Raw genomic sequence first — 17082 nt, 5'->3', positions numbered from 1 at the left:
ATCTAAAACGACAGCATATTCCCAGTAAGCATATGTACCCAGGACGCCAGTGTAAACGGGAGTGTTGCTGGCTGGCTGAGGAACAGTACAGTCCCCAGAGGAGATACTGTATGGAGTGGTTAAAGAGATGCCAGACAGGATAGGCTACAGGTTTATTTTCCCATGGCATGGTTTTGATTCAAATATTTATAATGGGGCACTTGATTATTTCTAATATAATATATACTCAGGGGGTGGAACCGGTTCAGGGAACAAACAGAAAAGAAAACCAGAAAATAACTACATTTTTAGAGGAACAGAATTAGAACCAAGAACGAAAGTGATCTATACTGTTCCGTAACAGAACCATTATTTTGTAAAGAATGGGAACCAGTTAATAACGTTCTTTCACGTTCCCACAAAAAAACACAACAAACGCCTACACAAAGCCCTCACTGTCACTCAGAAACATATTCCAGTGTCTGTCTTCCTGCTGTCTGTCTGTCTGTCTGTCTACCTGCCTGCTGTCTGTCTACCTGCCTGCTGTCTGTCTGCCTGTCTGTCTGCCTGCTGTCTGCCTGCCTGCTGTCTGCCTGCTGTCTGTCTGCCTGCTGTCTGCCTGCCTGCTGTATGCCTGCCTGCCTGCTGTCTGCCTGCCTGCCTGCCTGCTGTCTGCCTGACTGCCTGCCTGCCTGCCTGCCTGCTGTCTTTCTGTCTGTCTGTCTGTCTGCCTGCCTGCTGTCTGTCTACCTGCCTGCTGTCTGTCGTCTGTCTGTCTGTCTGTCTGCCTGCTGTCTGCCTGCCTGCATGCTGAACATCTTTGCCAGTGTGTGTACGTGTAGGCTACCTGACCCTCCAAGCATAGTCTACTGTAGCCACTCCCCCTCCGAAGCAGTCTACTGTAGCCCCTCCCCCTCCGAAGCACAGTCTACTGTAGCCCCTCCCCCTCTGAAGCATAGTCTACTGTAGCCCCTCCCCCTCTGAAGCATAGTCTACTGTAGCCCCTCCCCCTCTGAAGCATAGTCTACTGTAGCCCCTCCCCCTCTGAAGCATAGTCTACTGTAGCCCCTCCCCCTCTGAAGCATAGTCTACTGTAGCCCCTCCCCCTCTGAAGCATAATCTATTGTATCCTACTGACGTTACAAGCGTGTTTCAGAAATTAGGGAGAGAGATTTTTTATTACAGAAGAATGGTTTGACTTTTTCAATGCTAGTTAAGGATACTATAGTTATCACGTTTCACATTGGATTTATTAACTACAACAAAAGGTAAGACATGTTTTTATTTTAATTCTGGTGCCGCTCTGCACACACACAAGCTTGTTAGCTAGCTAGCTAGCTAGCTCTGGTCCAACATTAAGCCAACTATCTGAAGTTCAAGGACATTCAAAGTTCCTTCATAGAAGCCGCTCCTCCGTAAGTATAATTCTGTGGGCCTAATTCAGAAAATGCATAACAACAAGGCTCTCTCCCCACCCGGTTGCATCTCGTGCCCTACCCAATGCATGTAAACAGCTTGCCCACTCCATAACAAGCTGGGCCCGGTTTCCCAAAAGCATCTTAAGCCTAAGTTCACTGTTAGAACCTTCGCAGGAGCATCGTTAAATCTCCGATACTGTTTGCCAAAACCCTCGTTATTAACGTTGCACTTGAAAACTGCCTCAGACCACTCGTCAGATACTTTTTTGCCCTCCCGCGTCACTTTATACATGGACGACCTCCGCTAAACATGGATAAACCATGTGATTCTTTCTCTCTGTGACCGCCGATAACTTCAGAACAAAGTTGACTACAAATACAAAGTTGCAAAAATGCATCAAATGAAAACCGAGATGACTGCATTAAGATAAACAGTAGGCTATAGGCCTATTTGTCCCGTGTAGCTCAGTTGGTAGAGCATGGCGTTTGCAACGCCAGGGTTCTGGGTTCGATTCCCACGGGGGGCCAGTATGAAAAATGTATGCACTCCCTAACTGTAAGTCGCTCTGGATAAGAGTGTCTGCTTAACGACTAAAATGTAAAAAAATTAAATCATATTGAAATACATTTAATGTCAATAAATGGAGTTCTATTTTGCTACTTGTAGGCTATTGTCTGTAATTTCTCTCAATATATTTCATGATGTGTAACATGACTAACATGATGATTAGAATAAGCCGCCTCAATATTTGCAGTCATAGGTGGTAATTTCTCTCTAGAAGCTGATCCGTCGTCAGTATTGTGAAATAATTATAATGGTAAGGAAATATTTGAATGGAGAAAGCTGATCTGAGTGCAGCACCCCCTTTCTTTCGATCCTATCAGTATCGATACATGCCTCAACGACGCACTTAGCGACCCGTTGTCTCTGCGTGGTGTTTTGAGAAACGCATGTTACATCTTCGGCAGTTGTAGAAAAGATGCATCGTTAAAAACACTCGTAAGCCGAAGTTCCAACGCTATGGGGAAACCGGGCCCTGGTCTATCCGCACTGATTAGTGAAAACATTTCAGAGGTTTAAAAATGAACAGAAAGGAACAGAAAGGAATGATATAAAACAGAACGGAACAAAAAAAAGAACGTTTCTGTTCAGAATGAAACGATTGGAAAATCATTTCGGTTCCAACCCCTGAATATAATAATATATGCCACTTAACAGACGCTTTTATCCGATGCGACTTACAGTCATGCGTGCCTATATTATACGTATTGGTGACCCCAGGAATCGAACCCACTATCCTGGCATTGCAAGCGCCAAAGAGCTACCAACTGAACCATACAGAACCACAATACATGACCCGAGTTTCAAAGACACTAATAATGCAAATTAACAAGAGGATAAAGACTATTGGCTGCGTTTACACAGGCAACCGAATTCTGGCGGCAGGTAGCTTAGTGGGTAAGAGCGTTGTGCCAGTAACCGAAAGGTCGCTGGTTCTAATCCCCGAGCCGACTAGGTGAAAAATCTGTCGATGTGCCCTTAAGCAAGGCACTTAACCCTAATTGCTCCTGTAAGTCGCTCTGGATAAGAGCGTCTGCTAAATGACGTAAATGTAAAAACGTATTGTTCTTTTGACCAATCAGATCCGCTCTGAAAAATATCTGATTTGAAAAGATCTGATGTGATTGGTCAAAAGAGAAATTAGTTGAAAAAAGCGGGGAAATGTTAGCTAACATGCTAAGTAGTTGCAAAGTAGCTCAAAAGTAGTAAGTAGTTGCGAAGCTGTTAATTAGCTAAAATGCTAAAGTTGTCCGTGATGAGATTCGAACACGCATCCTTTAGGTTTCTAGACGTTCGCGTTATACGCCCACCCAACCACCCTACTTTTGTTTTGCCTTAAGTAACCTTCTGTCTTACGTAATCATACCAAACAACGCATCATACTAATTTGAGTGTCCCGGATTGACATTTACTTTGTTATGTCTGGTCTATGAGACCAGGCTAGCACAGACATTCGCTAGTAGGAGGGAGCCTTTAGGCTATTTCAAGTTGCTGTGGGTGAAGATGTTGAAGTTTCAATATGAAAAGTAGTAGTCATAGGTCTAGCCCTAACACTTGACTCAACACTAAATCCTGTCAAAAACCTTTCAGTCAACTGAAAAATGTTTGTGATATGGAGAAAGAACAATATTCTCCAACACTACATTTACACAACTGCTACTTAAAAGCCTGGGCAGATTAGCAGAACTACAATAAAGCGTTGAGAGTTAATCCTGTTCATTGGTAAAGTAGGCCACATCAGTACTACATTCAGAACTACATCAGTACTACATTTTGTACTGCATTCATATGAGCCAACCAGTCATTGTTCTTTAGACAAGAAGGATTACTGGTGGAGGAAACCCTTGTTTAAAACAGACATCTGCTGCTGACCAATTACACGTACTTCCTGGTTATCGATTTTCAGCCAACACAACCCAACATGTCAACAAAGAGCTTTTCAATCATCACATGTTCAGATGGTCTTGTACCAGCAATGTAATGAAGTAAAGCAACATAATGGAAATGCATTAGCCTAGCTCTAATAAAGGAACGCCTTTCATTCCAATCTCCATTTTCACTACAAGAAAACGTCAATTTCCCCTAACCCCCAAACTCATGTGTTAGTTGGTTTTAATGTGAGAAATGATCTGCACATCATCACTGGGTTGATTGACAGGAACAAAATGAGAATGAAAGAGAGGGACGAGGCAATCAGACTCATGTGAATCTCCATCCATCAAAATCATCACATATTAATGATTGATCAGGTCCCTACGCATCCCTCTTTTAGAAAAAGGATGAAGAAGAACTCTATTTATAGCTGCAGAGCACCCTGCCTAGAAGTATTTCCATGTTCTCCCAGACTGGCACCATTACTGCATTCAAATGAGCCTTCTGCATCTCAGACAGCTCACACACACACACACACACACACACACACACACACACACACACACACACACACACACACACACACACTAGATTTCCAGTAATTCATCAGTGTGAGGTAAAAACACAGCCAACGGCCCCCACAGTATGCCACCTCTCGGATGACATACCACTGCCATCAGCAAATCCCTGTACCCCTCTTCTCTCTACCACTCTCTGTCACTAGCCCTACCACTCTCTGTCACTAGCCCTACCACTCTCTGTCACTAGCCCTACCACTCTCTGTCACTAGCCCTACCACTCTCTGTCACTAGCCCTACCACTCTCTGTCACTAGCCCTACCACTCTCTGTCACTAGCCCTACCACTCTCTGTCACTAGCCCTACCACTCTCTGTCACTAGCCCTACCACTCTCTGTCACTAGCCCTACCACTCTCTGTCACTAGCCCTACCACTCTCTGTCACTAGCCCTACCACTCTCTGTCACTAGCCCTACCACTCTCTGTCACTAGCCCTACCACTCTCTGTCACTAGCCCTACCACTCTCTGTCACGCACTAGCCCTACCACTCTCTGTCACTAGCCCTACCACTCTCTGTCACTAGCCCTACCACTGTGTCCCTCTCTTAGGGCAGGGCAGGGCAGAGCAGGCTAGTTCACTGCTGTCCTGAGGGGGGTGGACAAGGCTCATACCACCTGAACATCCCAGTGACCTCTCTCTCTACCCCTGTAGGGGCTGTCTGTCCCCTTCACTACAATTCATCTTCAGAGAGAGAGAGAGAGCAAGAGAGAGTAAGCAGCAAGAGGGGGACAACCAGAGAGGAAAGCACAGAGACCCATAGAGGAAACAGAGGACAACCAGAGAGGAAAGCACAGAGACCCATAGAGGAAACAGAGGACAACCAGAGAGTACTTTCTCTTCAGTTGCCAGACAGACAGCTCCAAGATTGGCAAGACAGACAGCTACAGGGTTGCTAAGCAGCCAGAGGCCTATCCTTCGTTGCCCAGTAATGTCCACCCTGCTGTCTGTCTCTCTACAGTCCGAAAGAGCAGGACCCAGAGACCAGCAGGACCCAGGACTCTACAGCCGGACTCTACCAAGTCTCAATGTCTAAGTGACAGATCAGAGGGAGCTACAAATTAGCCGAACAACACTGACAAAGAGCCAGGCAAACATAATGAGATGCAGATTACTTCTCAGAGTTTGACACTCAGTGATAACATAATGTACAGTCATACACGGTGTAGAAGGGGACTTCTCATGAGGTCATTACATTTCATAGCAGGGAAGTTCTGATCAGACTTCCTCAATTCAACTCAACAAGAAGAAAAAAACACAATACATTATATTTTGCTCTCTACATGGAAGCCAATTTAACTAACAGAAAGGAGAGCCTGAGAGAGGAAGAGAGAGAACTAGAGAGAGAGAACTAGAGAGAGAGAGAGAGAACAAAAGGGTGTGAGATCCAGGGGTTGTGAGAGAGTGTGAGAGTGTGTGAGAAGTGTGGCGTCTTTAATAACCAATCAACACCCTCCTTGTTACCGTGGCATCTGCTGCTCCTCCAATGGCCTCCTGCCTGGGTGTGAGCCCGCTGCAACCTCAACACGCGGCCAACGGCCTATCAAAACGCAGAACCACCACGCGGGAGGTCAAGGAGCAAAAGTGTCATTTTTGCTGAATGTCAGCGTTCAACCTTTTCTAAAAGTTCTACCATGCGGGTGTTTTGCAGTGTGAATATGCAGGAAGGGAGTAGGGGGAAGAAACGAGAAAGATGCAGATTATCTGTGGAGAGTCATATTTTCACAGCAGTGTTTGAGGGTGTGATACGGTAGGAGGGAGGGAGGAGGGAGGCAGGAGGGAGGCAGGGGGGAAGGGAGGCAGGGAGGAGGGAGGCAGGGGGGCAGGGAGGCAGGGAGGAGGGAGGCAGGGGGGCAGGGAGGCAGGGAGGAGGGAGGCAGGGGGCAGGGAGGCAGGGAGGAGGGAGGCAGGGGGGCAGGGAGGCAGGGAGGAGGGAGGAGGAAGGAGGGAGGGAGGCAGGCAGGGAGGAGGGAGGCAGGGAGGAGGGAGGCAGGGAAGCATGGAGGAGGGAGGCAGGGAGGAGGAAGGAGGGAGGCAGGGAGGAGGGGGCAGGGAGGAGGGAGGCAGGAAGCAGGGAGGAGGGAGGCAGGCAGGGAGGAGGGAGGCAGGTAGGAGGGAGGCAGGGAGGAGGGGGAGGAGGGAGGAGGGAGGCAGGGAGGAGGGAGGGAGGCAGGGAGGCGGGAGGAGGGAGCCAGCAGGGAGGATGGAGGCAGGTAGGAGGGAGGAGGGAGGGAGGGAGGCAGCAGGGAGGATGGAGGCAGGGAGGAGGGAGGCAGGGAGGAGGGAGGGAGGGAGGAAGGGAGGCAGGGAGGCAGGGAGCAACACAGCCGGCTAACTAGCAGGCAGGAGGTGACATTCTGAGACCTCAGAGTCGTGCTGAGAGAATGTTCTGTGGAATAAGAACAAAAGCTCAGATTCATAATTGGTGCATGGAACGAGTGAAGTTAGGAGGGCATCTGAATCAAACTCCATCCTGTTATTATGGCTGTCTGGTTCCTCAGCTCAAGTCTATGGAGGATAGAAAGACTGCATCAATATCAACACAGCCACCAATCTAATCATCTCAAGTAGCTCAGTTCAGTGTTAACTTCAGTATTACTAGTGAAGGACCATCTGAGGCACTTGTGACAGGCCTTGAATTTTGGTCAATAATTAATTGGAACAAGACACATTGCTTGATGGGACACGACTGTCCCAGTTTCACCACCTCACACAGAAACCAACAGTCCATAAATGGAATACAAGACTGATAAAGCCATTGACTGGTGTTGTGTGTTTTTGTTACAACAGCACATCGTTCAGCTAATTGCAGCATGAGTGCAGTTGCAAAATTGATATGCTGATCTACTAACTTTATAGCTTTGTTAGCGGGAGCGAGCGGCTGGAGTGAGCGGCTGGAGCGAGCGGCTAGGAGCGAGCGGCTAGGACAGGTCTAGGACAGGTAGCATCTGTCCCCACCTACTGCCGTTGGTTGGCACCGCTCCGCTAGCAACATCTGCTAGCTTTGGCTGGGCCCTGGAAACGCATCAATATGGCTCAATGTAGCCGGGGCCCGCGTTAGCTAGCATGCCAGTCACGCTCTCACAGGGAGTCGACGGTAGCTAGCTCAGCTCACTGCCTGCCTGCTTGGCCATGGGCATCCACAGTGCTCTGAGCCAAGAGAACTGAGCAGGGCAGAGAAGGACGCTCTCTGTAGGCCTGCTGGGGAAAGCAAAGGAATCATCAACAACATCATAGAAAGAACTTGGCCAGGTTTGGCTAACTTTTATAGTTATGGCTAGACCCCAAGTTGCTGCTTCTATCTGAGCATTCAGTTCTTCTGCCCATAATGACACATTTGAGTTGAAGGCTAATTCTAATTCTGTTGCAGTTGCAGGCCCGTTACTCACTTTTTAATTTACCTGAATGTTGAGCGCTGATGATAACTCTATGGAATCTCCACAGTTGTAATCATTCTAAAGAACGGGTTCCTGAATCCTTGTAAATATAGGCCTAAGCTAGTGACTCTAGGCTAGTCCATGAGCAATCAACAGGATGTCACTATCCTAAAGGTTTTGATGACTCATGCTCAGACACGTTTCAGTGTCATGCTCATTGTTCAATACAATCTCTATGGGACAAAACCTTTTCAGAGGATATCGCATTCATTCTTACAATGCTTACATTCATTTTACATTCATTCATGCATTGTAAGAATGTAAGAATGAAACGACTCAACACTGTGGCATGGCTCCCCTAAATTACATAACATTACACGACATAACCCTAAATGATATAACATTACATTGTATAACCCTAAATGATCTAACCCCAAATCCACATTGAAGAAAGCACAGCATCCAAGCACGCCAGAGTTAGGAGCTGACTATTAAGTTGATATAGAAGGCTGTAAGTCAAAGTAGTGTACAACCATATCTCCTATGGGTGAGTGGTCATCCAACCCAGAGACCAGAGCAGTCAGTCATAACTACCCTGTACTGCAGAAGACTGCTCTCAGGCCTCTTATGAAACCCTGATGGCTGTGCTGTGCTCTACCACTGGGAGGTGGATAGTGCGAGTTAGACTCATACAGTACAATCCATTATTATTCTCACTCGTGTGTATATAGGCTACTCTGCGTACACAGCCTACTCTGCATACACAGGCTACTCTGCATACACAGGCTACTCTGCGTCCATACTGTAGGCTACTCTGCGTCCATACTGTAGGCTACTCTGCGTCATACTGTAGGCTACTCTGTGTACATACTGTAGGCTACTCTGTGTACATACTGTAGGCTACTCTGTGTACATACTGTAGGCTACTCTGCATACACAGGCTACTCTGCATACACAGGCTACTCTGCTCCATACTGTAGGCTACTCTGCGTCCATACTGTAGGCTACTCTGCATACACAGGCTACTCTGCATACACAGGCTACTCTGCTCCATACTGTAGGCTACTCTGCGTCCATACTGTAGGCTACTCTGTGTACATACTGTAGGCTATGCGTTTGTGTGTCTCCATATCATACAGAGCTATTCTCATGTTTAGGGCTGTGGCGGTCACAAAATGTCATCAGCCGGTGATTGTCAAGCAAATAACTGGTCGGTCTCACAGTAATTGACAGTTAACTAACATAAACAAATGTAGCATCTCCTGGCTTCCACGCATAGCCTACAAGCCACTGATGCAGACATTTGGAACATCTACATTTTAAAAAAGTATAATAAATCCATGTAATATAGCCTACACCATCACAATAAATCCATTATTTATTTTAGACAGGTCTAAAGAAATATGATATGAAGAAAATGTAGTCCATTTCAGAAGAACAGAATAGCATACTCTGAGTAGTCCTTATGTTAGGTCCTGATCAGGCTGTGCCAAATGGCTGTGGGCTACACTAGTTCATTTAGCAGACAAGATTTGCTTAGAATTCCATTATATAATGGCATTATTTTATAGTATGAAGAATACAATTGAACAAAGCTGAAATAAATAGAGAGGATATTTTCTCCAAACGATTTGAGGGAGTGCACACATGCAGCTATTCTGTGTTGAGCGGTTAACAAAGAAATAGGTACTCCTATATTCTTAATTGAGGTATTAATGTAACTTTAGTTGTTCTACAAACGTTGGGCTATATGTTTAGATTTTTAATACATTGTAAGGCTGCATGATGCGACTCTAATGATAATTTGAAAAAGGTCGCTTGAAAGGCATGAATTCTGCTTAGTTCATTTCATCAGTCTCTCATTCACAATTTGACAAGCACTTGATAATGCCTCGAATTTCCCGGCAGCATCCCCTTTGAGTGGCCGTAATGCACCCTAAAAAAATTAATGCCTTTTGCAGCCAGTGGCTGTTGTGCCCTTGGCCCGGAGTGCTGCCTGCTCCGAAGCACCTCTCACTCACATGGCTCTCCATCACGTGATCGGGTCTTTCTCAAAGGCTACAAGTGAAGACAGACACATCGGTGACGCAACTGCACGCGTCCTTATCCAATTCCGAGGTGCATATTGAAGATATTGGAAGAACTGTCCACATTTACTTTTCGTCAGCCAACAAGATGAGTAGGCCTAACGAACAGCAAAAGCACTGGCCTATGTCAATCTACTATCCCCATAGTACAAAAGTTGACCTATTCTATTCTGTGCGAGAAATAAATATTCCCAAATATAGTCTGGGACAGTTGTGGGATGCGATAGATCCCAAATTAATACAACCACTAGCATCAAAAAACCTTTTTTTACGCAATGTGGCTGACGCAACAGATCAGAAAGTTTAGCTTAAAATGTGGATTAAACTATTAGCTTATTTCTTCACATTATAAGCGCAGCAATGTGCACGTGGCAGTAGGCTATAAGCCAAATGTTCCATTAGCGGGAAAACGCCATTATCAAAAGTGACCGCAAATGCGATTATGTATGTAATACTTTTATTATAAAAGTGCATTTTTATGGGGGAAATGATCTTCCCCAGACTTGAAACTCACGCACTGCTTATATATGCCAGTTAGGCTCTACACCCCTTGTAAAGCGGATTAATGTGCTTAATCTGCTTAATTTTAAGAAGTTATTTGGCCACTATGATTCAGAAAAGTCGATAATATTGTCACCCAACAGACGATTCTTGATTTAATCTTGTCTTTACATATACTAAGTAATATATGTGTGAAATTTGTTTTGATTTAGAATGGACCATTATCATGCACCTGTCTCGAAGCGGGCAGGGGGAAAAATACACGTCATCTATACACTTAAATAGCAAATGGAGGACGCTTTTCCCCTGGTTCATTTTCATGCCAGCCAGGTAGGCTATACTCCTGTTGTAAATAGAAGCAATGTGCTTAATATTAGGAAAGTTCAGAAATACATATAGTAAGCCTATAGAAAGCTGATGGGATCCTCCTCTTTTTAATAGAAGCATCACTCTTTTTTTCCTCGCGCAATTGCATTGCCTATAGAAATGTTGCACAACATGGGCTCTCATGAAGTGTTTGATTAGATTTGCATTGATGTCAGAGTGATTAGAGGGACAATAGAGTGCTGAGTACCAGGTAGTTAGCAAGTTTGGTAGGCTACTAATGACCATCAGCAGCATCAGAGCTTGGAGAAGCCTAATTACCGTGACTAAACGGTCACGTCGAATTTGAATGCCATCATGACTGCCGGTGTGGCGGTAATACGGTCACCACAACAGCCCTAGTCGTGTTTAAACTAGACCAACAGCAACATGCACTGTGTGTTTAACGATGGTTAGGCTATAGCCTCGTCAGCACTTGAATTCCCACACACACGTAAAAACCACACACGACCACATGTACATATTCTCAGAGAGCTTTTGGCCAAAATGTCAGCTCAATCAATGTGAAACCTGCATCAGATCAAACCCACTGTGTCCTGACGTTGGCCTTCTCCCACTCTGGTCTAGTGCCACTATTATAAATGGAAGGTGTTAAGGGCTGTGTTGACACATAGGCCTACAACAACAGAGGACAGACACAGTGGTAGGAAGGTGTGAAATATCTAGTCTGCTTAAACAGGCTAGTACCACTGTGATGATATAGCTATCTGACTTCAAAGACTACTTCCGAACGACCGTTCTCCTCTCCCTGCCATAGAAAGAGGCCAGGGCAGGGAACTCCCCATGTGTTAACAGACATGCAGAGTAGTCAGAGGTAGGCAGCACTGTGAGTAAGTAGCCTTCTCTGTCAGCATGTGGTGAGGGTAACCACTGTTACTATACTGAGCAAAATTAGAAATCATCATTACATTTTTTACATTTTAGTCATTTAGCAGACGCTCTTATCCAGAGCGACTTACAGTTAGCGCATACATTATTTTTATCGAACCCACAACCCTAGCGTTGCAAACGCCATGCTCTACCAACTGAGCTACATCCCCTGCCGGCCATTCCCTTACCCTACCCTGGACGACGCTGGGCCAATTGTGCGCCGCCCCATGGGTCTCCCGGTCGCGGCCGGCTACGACAGAGCCTGGATTCGAACCAGGATCTCTAGTGGCACAGCTAGCACTGCGATGCAGTGCCTTAGACCACTGAGCCACTCTGGAGTCTACATCATACAGACCTACGCCTACCTATAGCCAGCCTCCTGTCAATCTTTATGGGTAAGGCTATTATATAGGCCTGTGGCGAAAACGCACTCATTGGGCCCCGTCTCTCAACTAGTGCGCTCTCCAAACTCCCGCCATTTGAGAGCGCTTTGTTTCCGCATTATAAAATGTTTGTTCGTGTTTCATCGAGATATTGAAGATCAACTTAATCTCTGCTCATTCTATTTTCCATATTCTAATCGCTAGTGTTCCACCACTTCATTCCCTTAATGTCTATTGTAACATTGTAGAGACATTTCGGTTTCATTTTTGTACGATACATTGTTGCATTTCATCTACCATTTTATCCCCTCTGAGTGGGCGCGATGTTTAGAGTACACATGAACATTTTACACACAAGATCATTTTATTTCCAACAAAAGTGTTTGTTTGCTGTTTAGTCCTTGGAGCTCCTCTGTGTCAAATGGTCGGTCCCTCTTCAAGTTATGAGCGCCTGCGCGTTCCACTAGTTTATACACGGCCTTCCCACCAGGACGCCAATAGCCTATTATAATAAATGAGTCGACTTTGAATTAATGAACGGGTCATTTCTGAACAGGTTCTGATTATGACCACTATTATACAATGTAATTAAGGATTTTGGAATATGCCTTTTACATTGAATACCAGTTATGTGGTTTAATTGTAATTTTGACAGTGGTATCCTGCATCCTGAAACTGCCTGCATGCTGCATCCGCCTGCATGCTGCATCCTGAACCTGCCTGCATGCTGCATCCTGAACCTGCCTGCATGCTGCATCCTGAACCTGCCTGGATGCTGCATCCTGAACCTGCCTGGATGCTGCATCCTGAACCTGCCTGCATGCTGCATCCTGAACCTGCCTGCATGCTGCATCCTGAACCTGCCTGGATGCTGTATCCTGAACCTGCCTGCATGCTGCATCCTGAACCTGCCTGCATGCTGCATCCTGAACCTGCCTGCATGCTGCATCCTGAACCTGCCTGCATGCTGCATCCTGAACCTGCCTGCATGCTGCATCCTGAACCTGCCTGCATGCTGCATCCTGAACCTGCATGCATGCTGCATCCTGAACCTGCCTGCATGCTGCATCCTGAACATGCCTGCATGCTGCATCCTGAACATGCCTGCATGCTGCATCCTGAACCTGCCTGGATCCTGATCAGCCTGCTAACTGAACCAGCCTGCATCCTGTAAAACGCCAGGGTTGTGGGTTTGTTTCCTACGGGGGGCCAGTATGAAAAATGTATGCACTCACTAACTGTAAGTCGCTCTGGATAAGAGCGTCTGCTAAATGACTAAAATCTAAAAAATATATAACATTCCATTTTAATATTCACCATTTTCACAGCTCACACCAAGGCCTACATGACTGTATAAAACAATCCCCACTCAAACCTTCCATGATATCGTTAACGTACTTATAAGTGAATCTTCTATCATTATGAACAATGGAAAGGTGAAACTAGACTGAAATATGAGGAGAACCACTTCTCTATTTAGTCTATTAGCTTAGCTGTTCAAACATTTCAGTTTATGATAAGATCATTGGAAATCGAATCTATATCCCAAAACATGATTTAGCCATGTGAAGGAAGTTGGTAGATATGCTGTGGGCAAGGTGCTTTTGGCAGCGTACCTAATGCATGTACTTTAGAGCTCCAGGGCTGGGAGAGTACCTAATACTACGGGGCTGGGAGAGTACCTAATACTACGGGGCTGGGGAGCGTACCTAATGCTACAGGGCTGGGAGCGTACCTAATGCTACGGGGCTGGGAGAGTACCTAATACTACGGGGCTGGGAGCGTACCTAATGCTACGGGGCTGGGAGAGTACCTAATACTACGGGGCTGGGAGCGTACCTAATACTACGGGGCTGGGAGGGTACCTAATGCTACGGGGCTGGGAGAGTACCTAATGCTACGGGGCTGGGAGCGTACCTAATGCTACAGGGCTGGGAGAGTACCTAATACTACGGGGCTGGGAGAGTACCTAATGCTACGGGGCTGGGAGAGTACCTAATACTACGGGGCTGGGAGAGTACCTAATGCTACGGGGCTGGGGAGCGTACCTAATGCTACGGGGCTGGGAGCGTACCTAATGCTACGGGGCTGGGAGAGTACCTAATACTACGGGGCTGGGAGCGTACCTAATGCTACGGGGCTGGGAGAGTACCTAATGCTACGGGGCTGGGGAGCGTACCTAATGCTACGGGGCTGGGAGAGTACCTAATACTACGGGGCTGGGAGCGTACCTAATGCTACGGGGCTGGGGAGCGTACCTAATGCTACGGGGCTGGGGAGCGTACCTAATACTACGGGGCTGGGAGCGTACCTAATACTACGGGGCTGGGAGCGTACCTAATGCTACGGGGCTGGGAGCGTACCTAATACTACGGGGCTGGGAGCGTACCTAATACTACGGGGCTGGGAGCGTACCTAATACTACGGGGCTGGGAGCGTACCTAATGCTACGGGGCTGGGGAGCGTACCTAATACTACGGGGCTGGGAGCGTACCTAATACTACGGGGCTGGGAGCGTACCTAATGCTACGGGGCTGGGAGCGTACCTAATGCTACGGGGCTGGGGAGCGTACCCTAATGCTACGGGGCTGGGGAGCGTACCTAATGCCACGGGGCTGGGGGAGCGTACCTAATGCCACGGGGCTGGGAGAGTACCTAATGCTACGGGGCTGGGGAGCGTACCTAATGCTACGGGGCTGGGAGCGTACCTAATACTACGGGGCTGGGAGCGTACCTAATGCTACGGGGCTGGGAGCGTACCTAATACTACGGGGCTGGGAGAGTACCTAATGCTACGGGGCTGGGAGAGTACCTAATACTACGGGGCTGGGAGCGTACCTAATGCTACAGGGCTGGGGAGCGTACCTAATGCTACGGGGCTGGGAGTGTACCTAATGCTACAGGGCTGGGAGTGTACCTAATGCTACGGGGCTGGGAGCGTACCTAATGCTACGGGGCTGGGAGCGTACCTAATGCTACGGGGCTGGGAGCGTACCTAATGCTACGGGGCTGGGAGCGTACCTAATGCTACGGTGCTGGGAGCGTACCTAATGCTACGGGGCTGGGAGCGTACCTAATACTACGGGGCTGGGAGCGTACCTAATGCTACGGGGCTGGGAGCGTACCTAATACTACGGGGCTGGGAGAGTACCTAATGCTACGGGGCTGGGGAGAGTACCTAATACTACGGGGCTGGGAGCGTACCTAATGCTACGGGGCTGGGGAGCGTACCTAATGCTACGGGGCTGGGAGTGTACCTAATGCTACAGGGCTGGGAGTGTACCTAATGCTACGGGGCTGGAAGCGTACCTAATGCTACGGGGCTGGGAGCGTACCTAATGCTACGGGGCTGGGAGCGTACCTAATGCTACGGGGCTGGGGAGCGTACCTAATGCTATGGGGCTGGGAGCGTACCTAATGCTACGGGGCTGGGAGCGTACCTAATGCTACGGTGCTGGGAGCGTACCTAATGCCACGGGGCTGGGAGCGTACCTAATGCTACGGGGCTGGGGAGCGTACCTAATGCTACGGGGCTGGGAGCGTACCTAATGCTACGGGGCTGGGAGCGTACCTAATGCTACGGGGCTGGGGAGCGTACCTAATGCTACGGGGCTGGGAGCGTACCTAATGCTACGGGGCTGGGGAGCGTACCTAATGCTACGGGGCTGGGAGCGTACCTAATGCTACGGGGCTGGGAGCGTACCTAATGCTACGGGGCTGGGAGGGTACCTAATGCTACGGGGCTGGGGAGCGTACCTAATGCTACGGGGCTGGGAGCGTACCTAATGCTACGGGGCTGGGAGCGTACCTAATGCTACGGGGCTGGGAGCGTACCTAATGCTACGGGGCTGGGAGCGTACCTAATGCTACGGGGCTGGGAGCGTACCTAATGCATATACTGTGGAGCTACAGGGCTGGGTTGTGGTGAGTTTCACACAACTAGGCCAAAGCCTGTCCATTATGACTCAGAAAGAACACTATCTGATACCACACGCAACACCACCCCCACCCCACCTCCCACACACAACAAGACAAACACATCATGAGGAACCGAGTCAAAAGCACACAGTGGAGCTCAGCATCACCATAGGAACGTAATACATTTATTCAGGCCTATAGTAAGTACACATCACAAGTTCCCACACGATCCATCAATCTGAATTATATAATATCTTAACACAAGACAATCTACAGTATTTCATTCTTAACCAGCAGCGTAGAAGAAACATAACACTCCACACATCCCCATAGACTAGAACCCAGGCCAATTTTTAAGAAAAAGGGAAATGGATAAAAACTGCAACAAGTGCTTGATTCCCTGTTTCGATATCTGAAACCCATTTCTCTAAAACAACCTGTCAAAAATCACAAGATTCAATTTGCAACAAATAATGATCTCTCAGGGTCTCCTGTGAGCCTAACAACCTCTCTCAATGGCCATCCATCCACGTCATAACCCACTTCCTGTACCCTACAATTATCCTGTCCAATAAGGAGGCAGTATTCGGCTGTAGCAGCACACTTATCCAATGAGGTATCAGCATTTGGTTGTTCCATGGGAGCTGAGGGGAGTGTAATGAAGCAGTGAGCTCCTGAGAGCCTAGCTCCGGATATGAGTCTGACCCTGGATCAATGAGAGGGAAGCCGGTTTATTACAGTACAGGCCCAAGGTTTATGAGTTTGGTTTTAAATCTAATATCAGTGTTACGTCCAAGGATAACTTCCCGTCCTTATTCTGGTCAGCTCAGCAGCTGCACTATTGAACCATCCACATAACACCTATTTAATTAATGTCAGGACTGAGGGGGAAATGAGAAACCTGGTGTAATATGTACAACAACACTTTTTACATGATATTCGACTTAAGGGCGGACATTGGATATCAATGTGAAATATAGGTTGTTTTGTTTCCCATAGGCTACTCTGAAAGGTTGGAACCGTTCTTCGGTGGCCGGAATCATTTCCTGGGTTATTCTAAGCACTTTGTGTTCTACTGATGAACTGTTTCACCATCACATACAGAAGAACAGCTGATGCTGGCTGGTCATGGCCTGAACTCAACGTTTCCCAAAA

At 47.4% G+C, this 17082-nt stretch overlaps 1 protein-coding gene across 2 annotated transcripts in view; it reads right to left on the bottom strand.

Moving 5' to 3' along the window:
* Positions 1 to 17082, bottom strand: part of LOC121534086 (DENN domain-containing protein 1B) — a 191824-nt gene that overhangs the window by 173114 nt on the left and 1628 nt on the right. The window lies entirely within an intron of this gene.

Source organism: Coregonus clupeaformis, chromosome 20, assembly GCF_020615455.1.
Source record: "Coregonus clupeaformis isolate EN_2021a chromosome 20, ASM2061545v1, whole genome shotgun sequence".
Taxonomy (NCBI): Eukaryota; Metazoa; Chordata; class Actinopteri; order Salmoniformes; family Salmonidae; genus Coregonus; species Coregonus clupeaformis.
This window is presented reverse-complemented; position numbering and strand designations above follow the sequence as displayed.